General features: G+C 33.9%; 1 protein-coding gene across 1 annotated transcript in view; it reads left to right on the top strand.

Moving 5' to 3' along the window:
- Positions 1-188: 188 nt before the first annotated feature.
- The window catches only part of LOC113522648 (nuclear hormone receptor FTZ-F1 beta), a 62,158-nt gene continuing 51,618 nt past the window's right edge, over positions 189-10,728 (top strand). The window contains exon 1 of the mRNA XM_026908405.3: positions 189-564. The gene's annotated coding sequence lies outside the window, so the exon portion shown is untranslated. The remainder of the gene's footprint in view (positions 565-10,728) is intronic.

Below are 10,728 nucleotides of genomic sequence, written 5' to 3'. Positions count from 1 at the left end.
ATATTTTTTTATAACAAAAATATGTTATTTTTATCACAATTTTAAATTACTTCTTAAATCAGAACTTATTAAATTAACTTTGACGTATTTAATGTTGAACCCATTTTTCACTAGATGTCGCTTTTCATATTTTTTTGTTTTGGCGGCCGTCACAATCCAGTTGAATCGAGATGTCACGTCACGTTCACTCAGTTGATTTTATTCCGCTTTGTTTTGCGGAGGTGAGAGGACATCATATACCGATTGCTTGCGTTCAACGGTTGTGTTCAATGTTTTTCATAATAAAAATATTTATTGTGTGAATAGACGATATATTTTGTACAAGAAGTGTATTCTTATTGGACCGATGACTGTGTTTGTGTCAATTTGTAGAAAGATTCAAACATTTGCGCAATCGTTGTGAGACTTGATGTCAATAAACTTGTCGGTGGTATTTTATGGGAAAGGTGTGCCGCGTCGTATTGGTACCTGTATGCGGCGGGTGTCTTGGAGTCGACATGGAAGCTGGTAGGGCCCCTGTGGCGCCTAAGTCGTTGGAGCCATGGTGTCATAGCTAGGAGCGAGGTGAGTGGCATTAGGTAGCGTTCGGGGCCGCAGCAGGCAGCGACGTTGTGCGGGCAGCGCGAGGGGCGGGGGAGAGCGTGCATTCACCTCTGACCCGCGCGCGGGGCGAGCGCTCAAGGTCGGTGCGCCGCCTGAAGGTCGCTCGTCACGTGACGCGGGGGGTGCTCACCCCGTCCCTCGCGGCCTTCCCACCCCTTTATTTACTTTGATAGTCGTGTACAATAGTGTTTCGTTTACATAAATAATTTAATTTTGTTGGATCATATATTGTTTAATTAAAAATAGATAACTTTTAAATAATAGTATACATATATGCACGATAGATAATATTTTATAAAAGAAGAATACTTTTAGGTATATCAAGATTTCTATAATGACTTTCATTCATAAATAAATGGTGATATTTACTACAAAATACAACTAAAATAGATACCTACGTACTTGTTTTAATGTATGTAGGTATATAATAATAAATTTCGCATTTTAATATGTTAAATTAGGTAGGTAGTAACTAATTTTAGAATTAAGGAGAATCGAATTTACGATGGTATCATTGGAAATGATTAACAAAATATTAGGCTGGACTGTGAGGCGTTATTTTTAAACCTATTTCTTAATATAAAATTTTAATTTGATGGTTTAGCCAAATTACTGTTGTGGGCCATCACAAACTAAATTTATAACAATTACGACTTAAATCTATTAGAATATAAATTCATATTAGTCCTGAAATAAAAGATTTCGCTGTGTTATCAAATTGAAATTTTAATTTTAGAGTTAGCTTTACAGAAATGCAGTCTCAGATTTGATCCCATTATACCTAATTAAAGGGCGAAATATAATAAAATATTAACCTTTAAGTACAAATTCTTCGAAATAAGTGACTAATAATAAAAAAAATTCTAGACATTTATTATTATATTGATAATCAACTAAAATGTTATCTAATAATATTATTAGTAATAAAAACTTTAAAAGCAGCGCTGTAAATTTGTAATGAATTTGCCATGACAGGCCAGTTGACCTTACTTCATTTTCACATATCCTCCACTCTTGTAGCGTAATTTTTTAGCACGAGCAAAGTTGTCATTCCAATTTCATTAATCTAAATACAATGCGAAAACAATAACCTCTGGTGTCAAATAAACTGTTGAACATACTTATTTATATATTTATTCTTTATTGTACAATAAAATTGGTACAAATGGCGAGCTTGTTGCCGTATGGCATTCACTACCAGCCATAATTATTAGGTAAAAATAAAGCGTTTGAAGGCAATGGTCGCGAACATACATAACACGAAAAATTAAATTTACTTATTAATATAAATTAATATACACACACACACATATATATTAACACAATGATAGATATGTTATAATATAGCTATCTCACTACTAAGAAATGCATAGAGCTAAAATTATATGATTTAAAACACTATCATTGAAAGAAGAATCACCAAAATTGGCGTAGAATTTGCCAGGATATATACACAAAAAAATACCTATTATAAAACATACAGTTGGGACTTAACGCGATTTAAAAACCTTTACAGGTAAATAGCATCTACATACCTGCTTCTTTATTGTCGACGTTTCGACGTAGATTGCACTACGTTGTGATCACGACAAGATAAAAAAAAACTTTATTAATTAGTAATTTAAAATTAACTATTACAAAAAAAATCGTCAAATTAAGGACCTCTTTTTGGAGTCATTAAAAAAAAAAAAGAAATCTGAACAGAACAGTCATATTTTATTTTGGAGCATATTCTTACTATATTCTTCTCATATTCCGTCTACCAGAGGGAGACTTTGTACAAAAGTCGATTGCTTGAGTACCTCTGTCCCATTCGTATTTCTATCGTGAAGCAGTTGTGTTTGCATGGCTGTGTTTCGGTTTGAAGGGTGGGATATGGCGTGAATTTACAGGGTACAGAGGAATAAAATCTGAGTCCTCAGGAATGGCAATGCATGGGGGGTATCATGGGCGTAACAGTATACTTTGTTATGTCCATGGTACTGCTCATGTCTATAGGCGACGGTTACCACTTTCCATCAGGTGGACCGTCAGCTTGTTTGTCATTCTAAGTTGTATATAAAAAAAATCAGTTATTATAACTATTATAATATGTATTTTTCTCTTTGAAATTCTGTACACTGATACAAATTGCATTTTGTTACACCTTATTTTCAAGAATTGTAATAGAAGGCAAACTATAACCATAAGAATCATATATAATATAGCAAAATCAGCGTTTCATCAGTGTCACCTCTCTTTATCTGCTTTTTTCGTTACATTTTCATTATTATTATTATTATTATTTTAGTCTTCCATTGTTCACTGACAAACAGACTGTCTTCTTACTTCTTGCAATACATTTGATGTCGTTCCATTCAGAGTATAGTCAACATTCGAGACCCTTATTTTCCATTGTTTTATCGGATCTTCGTTATGTACTTATGTGATCAGCTTTTTAATGCAATAATTCCAACTTGGCTTTTTGCATATATCCTCATTTCTGTTTATATCATGAGACTATAATGTTTTAATGGGATGAATATGGAATGGCAACTCTGCCTGCGCTGACGGGATACTAGTGAATAATAGATAAGGATGAAGTCAGGTCATTAGACTCGTTGTGACGAATTCGCCAGAAATTAACCACGATGTTTTTTAAATTATCATACGAAAATTTATCTCATATTTGCTAGCAATCGGTTTGTTACAATTTGTAACAATGTTAGATTCCATTACTAGAGAGGGAAAATCCTCTCCATAGCTGAACTACATAATCCTTTCTTATTTTGGACTATGTTTCTATTCTCGATGAATTATTGACTTTACATACATACACTGATGAACGATGAGATATTTTGTAGACACGTTAGATTTATAATATTACAATTTAGATTGCGGATTAGCGTGTTGTATTTCTTACAAATAGATTTTGAGTCATCTGCATCGATACATGCTGTATGAATCGTCACAAAAACAATACAGCATCAATATAAGAAACCCCAAAATTATCATTGCATATAAGCATTAAAATCAATTTAGAATTGGCTACGTACACGCGAATACATAAACGTAAACAAATTGAAAGATCTCCTTTAAGTAGTCATTTAAAAAAAAAACCAACGAAATTTCTTTAAGAATTCATTCGGTATAAAACTCGCTTAAATTAATTCTAACTCAGATGCAACACATAATTGAGGCCTTCCATTTCAGCAACCTAGTAACAGGCTCGGCTTTTAGAATGCCTTCGTTTTGACTCACGTTAAAAGTTGTAGTACCTTGAATGCGAACACGCCTTCGTGTATACTCGTACACCAGCAGTTTCGTCACAACACAACCGTCTGTGGGTGGTAATTGTATTGCTGATCCGAAATACCGATTAAGTAAATATATATTGCTAGATTTACATCTAATTAAGACAACGGTTCTCGGACATATACTGCAATCAGTGAGTAACAGCCTTATAAATTTTATGGCCATTATTATTATCTATTACGTGTTTTTATGAACGTATTAATCACGAATTTAACTATTTATCTATGTATGAAATGTTGTCGTCTTTTTCATTGGGTAATGCAGATTTGTCTCTGTGAAGTTGGTCTTTAATTAATAATTTAAATGTATTGAGAATTTTTTTTGAAAATCATTAAAAATTATAGAGATGCTAGCCTAGCAGTTTTGGGTTGTGTGTTGACCAATCAATTAGACGTTGATACAACTGATAATGTTCGGTGTGAAACTACCGATAGATACAGGTGGCTTTTTTTATGCAACTTAGAATAGCAAACAAGCTGACAGCCCACCTGATGGAAAGTGGTAACCGTCGCCTATAAACATGAATATTACCATTTTTTTATCATTATTTTATCCGTTAACTCTCTACAGCTAAACATAAGCCTTCTCCGTAAGGGGAGTTTTGCCAGTAGTTACCACGCTTGGCAGACGGGTTGGCAACCGCAGTTAGGCTTTTAGAGATGTTTTAAGAGGGACGCTGCAGCCCGTCCCTCGCCCTCCCTTAGTCGACTGTTACAATACCAACGGGAGGGGGGAAAGGGATTGTTAGTAATGGAGTTTGACAGCCCCATTGCTAGCAATATGCCTTATTAGGTCGACCTCCATGTGGTTCCCCCTGCAAACCATCGTGAACAATTCTTGTTGAATTCGTCACGATGGGTTAACTGACCTACTTCAACCTCACCTATCATCCTTCACTGGTGCCCCGCCGGTGTATACCGATAGCATGGGTGGGGTTACCATTCCATTATCATCCATTAAAAAATACCAACGGGAAAGGAAGGGGTGGCCTATTCTATGCCGGGACCTACACAGCAATTGTCTGCTTATGGGGAGCAGTTACTTTGACCAGCTACTACCATAAAAATACATTAAACTAATTTTTATATCAAAATCTACAATAATTACTCGTATTAAGACAGTGGTTAGAAATAGAGGCATAGAAGCAATGCAAGCATAAAGGCAAGGCAAAGCAATACAAGGCAACATTATCATATCTCAATCTTCAACATAGTAGAAGCCGCTCTCCTAAAACATTAATTGCAAAACTAATGTCGAAATAGGATCTTAGCGAGCTCATTGTTTATTCTTAGCCGGATGGAATTGATTACTCTATAACTACTGCAATAATTAACCATTAAGTTTACAGTTAAGTACTGGTTAATTGTTGTGAAGTTATTGACTCTGTAAGAACTAATTGAGTGTATTCCTTTAATTATGGATACGTATTTTTGTACATTTTGATCTGAAAAAAAAAAAAACACTACAATCGTGACAAAACACGAATGAACCTAGATTAAGGATAAAGCCAATGAACGACGTCGTGTTTCGTAAACACATTGATTGGAAATATTTGAATTTAGAACGCGTAATCGTAGGAATTCGTATAAGTGGATTGTGCTTTGCAAGAAACCGTTTTTTGCATTGCAAATAAAAACAGATAGTCGCTTTATTATTAGTTCGCATGGGGGGTATCATGGGCGAAACAGTATACTCTGTTATGTCCATGGTACTGCTCATGTCTATAGGCGACGGTTACCACTTTCCATCAGGTGGGCCGTCAGCTTGATTGCCATTCTAAGTTGTATAAAAAAAAATCACAAAATTTATTTGGTATCAAAACAGGAGAAAATTTCGAATGTAAAATCGATTATAAAAATCGATTCAGACTAGGCAATACAATCACATAATATATAACGAATACGATTGTGTTTTAGAAAAAAAAAAAAACAATTTCCAATTGTAGCCACATTAGTTATTTTGATTTAAAAACTAAACTAACTAAATCGGTTTAGATTGATTTTGATAAAATTTGTATAGCGCGTATTTATAAGTATATCCTCTCAAATATAGAACTTTTCAAATTGGTACACAACTGATGGAGTTATGAGTTAACAAACATAAAAAAATACGACCGAATAGGGAAACTCCATCTTTTTTAAGTCGGTTGATTAAAAAAACAAATGAATTGCGAACTTGGTCTCTTTGGAAATGTTTTGATAAGTGGACATTTTCAGCGTAATAAAACCACAGTTATAAATGTGATCCTTTTCAGATTGTTCGTATTGTTGTCCAAATTACACGTCTGGCTTGTGTAAAAAAGACACGAAACACAGTTTAAGAATTCTCAGCAATTTCAATTGCAGATCGCGCTGGTGACCTCGAATTTTATTTCAACAGAAATAGACTTGTTTTGGCGGCCCCCTTGCGTGTGGTGATCTTTATTGCAATATACCTAACAAAAAGCTTTGGTCCTGAAGAAAATGGTATTTTATTAGTACTATATATATTATATAGTATAAAGGATTTTATTTTTTTGTATGTTGGTTTGCTTGTAATGAATTAACTTAAAAACTTTTCAACCGATTTTAAAAATTCTTTCATCTATAGAAAGCTAAATTATCAAAATAAATTACCAGAGGGAGACTTTGTACAAAAGTCGATTGCTTGGGTACCTCTGTCCCATTCGTGTTTCAACCATGAAGCAGTTGTGTTTGCATGGCTGTGTTTCGGTTTGAAGTGTGGGATATGACGTGAATTTACTGGATACAGAGGAATAGCACCTGAGTCCTCAGGAATGGCAACGCATGGGGGGTATCATGGGCGAAACAGTATACTCTGTTATGTCCATAGTACTGCTCATGTCTGTAGACGACGGTTACCACTTTCCATCAGGTGGACCGTCAGCTTGTTTGCTATTGTAAGTAGTATAAAAAAAATAACATATGCTATATATATTATAAAAAAAATTGAGAGCCCTATGAAAAATAAATATAATATTAATTTATCTTTTTATCTGTCTACCCGTGCAACACCGGAGCGGATCGTTTGTTTAATTATAAAAAAAAAAACAACTAGTTATTACATATTTTTTTATTATTGTGATTAATAGCGATGTGATATCTGAATTCATATTTATTGCCCCTGCTTGTTTATTACCAGACGAAGACTTTGTACCAAATTCGTTTGTTTAGGTAATTGTACAGTCTATGTTCTTGTCGCTAAGTGGATATGGGAAGGAAATATGGTTTAGTCCTTAGTCGTCAGGAATGCATGGGTGCCACAGTGTATTCTTTTATATATTTGTTTATTGAAACTTTAACACGCCAAAAAGTGTAAACGGCAGCCTTAACTCAATATGGCGTTATCTACCAGTCGACCGTAGTCAAGAATAACAGAAAGTATATTTGACGGTGCAACTTAATAAACAATATTAAATTAAAACTATAATAAAAAAAACTTATATTCTAGTTACCGACGGTTACCGCCTTCCACAGAATGGATCGTACGTTTATTGCTATTTCTAGTTACTTGTATAAAAAAAAATCAAATAGTTTGGTAGCTCATAGTAATCGAACTTTTTCCTGTAATGGGCCTTATAGAGTAGACTAAGAAAATTTTAATCCAGAGACAAAAGAAGTGTACAATGAAATAAATGATCACTAAAAATACATAATTACAAATAAAGTCGAGCGCGAGTGTACTCTCACTACTTTCACGCTTGGTGATGTGTGTGTGTGGGGTGCGGTGTCTGTGTGCGTCGCGGCCGGTGACCTTGCTATCAGGCGGAAGCGCGCGGCCGCGTGAGTCAGCGCGCGTCTGCCGACGAGTTCGAGGGAGCAGAGACCTTCACGATCCGTCTATTCCTACTATCTACATCCAATAACCACCTATAATTGAAATGGCGCGACTTGAAACCTTTGTTCTGTGCTCACGGCACGCCGTCGTTCCAAATTTGAATTTTCAATTCACTATTTAATGTCGCTGAGATTGAATGTACATTGCGTAATAATAATAGATAAATAAGTAAGAAATTAAAATAAAAAATAATTATATATTATTAATAGTTTATCTAAAAGATTGTGTTAATTACCGTCTCTTTTAAAACATAAAACATGCATCGCGAAAATCCAAAAGTTTATATGATAAAATAAATTTTTGATATTTGTAGCAGTTTCTGCATACAAGTGGACATTAATCAGGCTGTTACAGCTTTAGTAATTAAGAATTTTTAAAATCAATAGTTTCAAATATGATCATCTATATATACCTACAAATATATTTTTTTCTAAGCAATTCTTCGTCACAAGAAGAGGTAGTTATAGGTGTTTCAGTGTTGGGGTTACCGTAACCTATGAAAGCGGGCAACACCAGTAAGGAATATTATTTACGCATTGGCAACCCTGTTGAAAACCCCATATCTCACGCTACAGTCTCTAGAGAATTACATATCCCTCGCTAGTACCCCGTCTGCGTAAAAGCCAGTAGCGCAGAGGGAGTTACTATTCAATTTTAAATATAAAAATCAAAAATAAACATTAAAATTGCTCTATATTAGAATAATATTGTACGGGTTACTATTGGCAACTAACTACTCGTACTTATCTATGTGCAACGCGCCTATACAGTGTGTCGCGGATGCCCTCGACCGACTTGCATTCACTTCTGTCTATTCCTTGGTAGTAAACTGCTTAGTTTATATTTAATTAATACATATATCATTAAAGTAATTATAAAAAAAGTTATTAAATACCGATCACCACGCGTTTGAAATGGAGAGACGGTGAATGGAAATTTATTTATTTAAACTTTAATGCATAGTCAAAATGTATGTACATTTGGCGGATTTGACACCGGACGGTGTTCTTTACCAGTCAGCTATTGGGCAAACAGTGAAATAGGTAAGCGGTGCATTCATGATTTGAAGAAACATAAAGTTATACTTAATATATTCATATATTATAAACATACAATTAGACTAATATAAACATAAACATAATATGTAATATAAATAGATAGATAGATAGATAAATAATTTATTTGCATCACTTACAACACACAAACAGCCACAAAGACACAAATGCACACAAAAAGACACAAATGCAAAGTAAAAAAAGATAAAAAAGATACATGTACAAAAAATTAAAAAAAAAACAAAATCAAAATGCATAAAATTAGTAAAAATTTTTTTTCTTCATGCGTGTACAGTAATACAAAATGGCCACAACTCAGCTTTTTGCTTTGCCCTAAAAAGAGCAAAACACTGATATTCTGTTGTGGCCAAAAGTAAGCCGCGAAATACCACTGAATAAAATAAATATATACATATAATAAAGTTTAATAAATAAATAAAAAAAATAATGTTTCACATTGGTTTTAAGAATGACAGAGTTCTGAAGTAACACCATAAAAATATGCTCTTAATTTTTTGAAGTCGATAGCATTTTTGCGATCATTGGCAAATTATTATTCTTTATTTTATTATTTTTAGAAAAAGAATAAAATAAAAAAGAAATATTCAAATTTTACAGAATTCTAAAAAGTTTTTGTTACAATTACAATTTTTTTTTTCTGTTCACTTTTATCAATAAACGACGTTCTTTTGCCTTCTCCTTTATGCCAAGGGCCCCCTCAGGTCAGGGGCCCGTGGCATTTTGCCTGCTGTGCCACCCTATTGTTACGCCACTAAGAAGGACATAGGCTTTTTATCCTGTCCAGTGAACATATCCCGGTTACGCGAAGTCGTTAGTTATATTGTATACGGCCTTGATTCGAGTATCATGAATTCATGACGTGTGCCCATGATTGCATGACGTATGTTTCATGTAAATTACGATACATTAACCCCACACTGTCGGATAAAGTGACACGCGAGTGTAAGGGTCATCTGATAGCAATGCCGTGTCTGTTTGTTTTCTTATCAGCAACCTTGTAGTTTAGGTAATTTCCATTGAGGAACGAATTAGGGTCGACGTACGCCTATTATTGTAACAAGTGTTAATATTATTTGACAGGTCTTAGTTCAAATCAATCGAATGAAATAAAAAAACTATAATTCATTTAGAGACATTGCTATGCCCGTAGATACGGATTTAAATAGATGTGGCAACATCTTTTTTTTATAGTTAACGTGTTAAGAAAACGATCTTGTTTTTTTTTTTAATTAATTTAAATTTAATAATTTAATCATTAAAATAAAGACATGGCTGAATATAATAATGAATATATACATATTGATTCATATGGGCAGAGCCGGAGGAATGTAACGTACGTATATCTTGATATGAGATATTAATATATAAAAATTTTGTGTCAAAATTTACGTTAATGTATTCCTGAGGGTGTAACTTAAAATCTGGTGTATGTTTTATCTCGATACACCATCTATATATGTTTTATTTCATTGTTTTTTTTTTTATTCTTCAAAGCCATACGCACGAAGTTGCGAACAAAGAGCTAGTGATGATAAAGTAAAGACAATGATGATAATTAAAAAAGGGGCCTCTATATGAAATTTTTTCCAAAAAAGTCATAACATCTTAAAGTAAGTTACAACGTCGTGGTTGTTAACAAAACGGCCTCTCAATGTACCTAGTAGAGCTTGACTGTAGCGGTAGTGGGTATTATGACACGGTTCTCGTGACATACCTACCTGTTATCCAGTGATACTGTCACTGTGATCATTCTAAACCGTTATTCCGATAACCACGTTGCATAGACTCATCTCTTCAAACTATTTAGGTAACTACACAATAAAATAGAAAATAATAAAAAAAAATTGTAGTTATTTGATCAGAATTATTCTGTTTAATTCCACTACCATTAGTATGTGTGTGACTGCCAGCATGTAGA

Source organism: Galleria mellonella, unplaced genomic scaffold, assembly GCF_026898425.1.
Source record: "Galleria mellonella isolate WM207_F2 unplaced genomic scaffold, CSIRO_AGI_GalMel_v1 utg515, whole genome shotgun sequence".
Taxonomy (NCBI): Eukaryota; Metazoa; Arthropoda; class Insecta; order Lepidoptera; family Pyralidae; genus Galleria; species Galleria mellonella.
The sequence above is the reverse complement of the archived record's forward strand: the minus strand, read 5'-3'. Positions and strand labels throughout refer to the sequence as shown.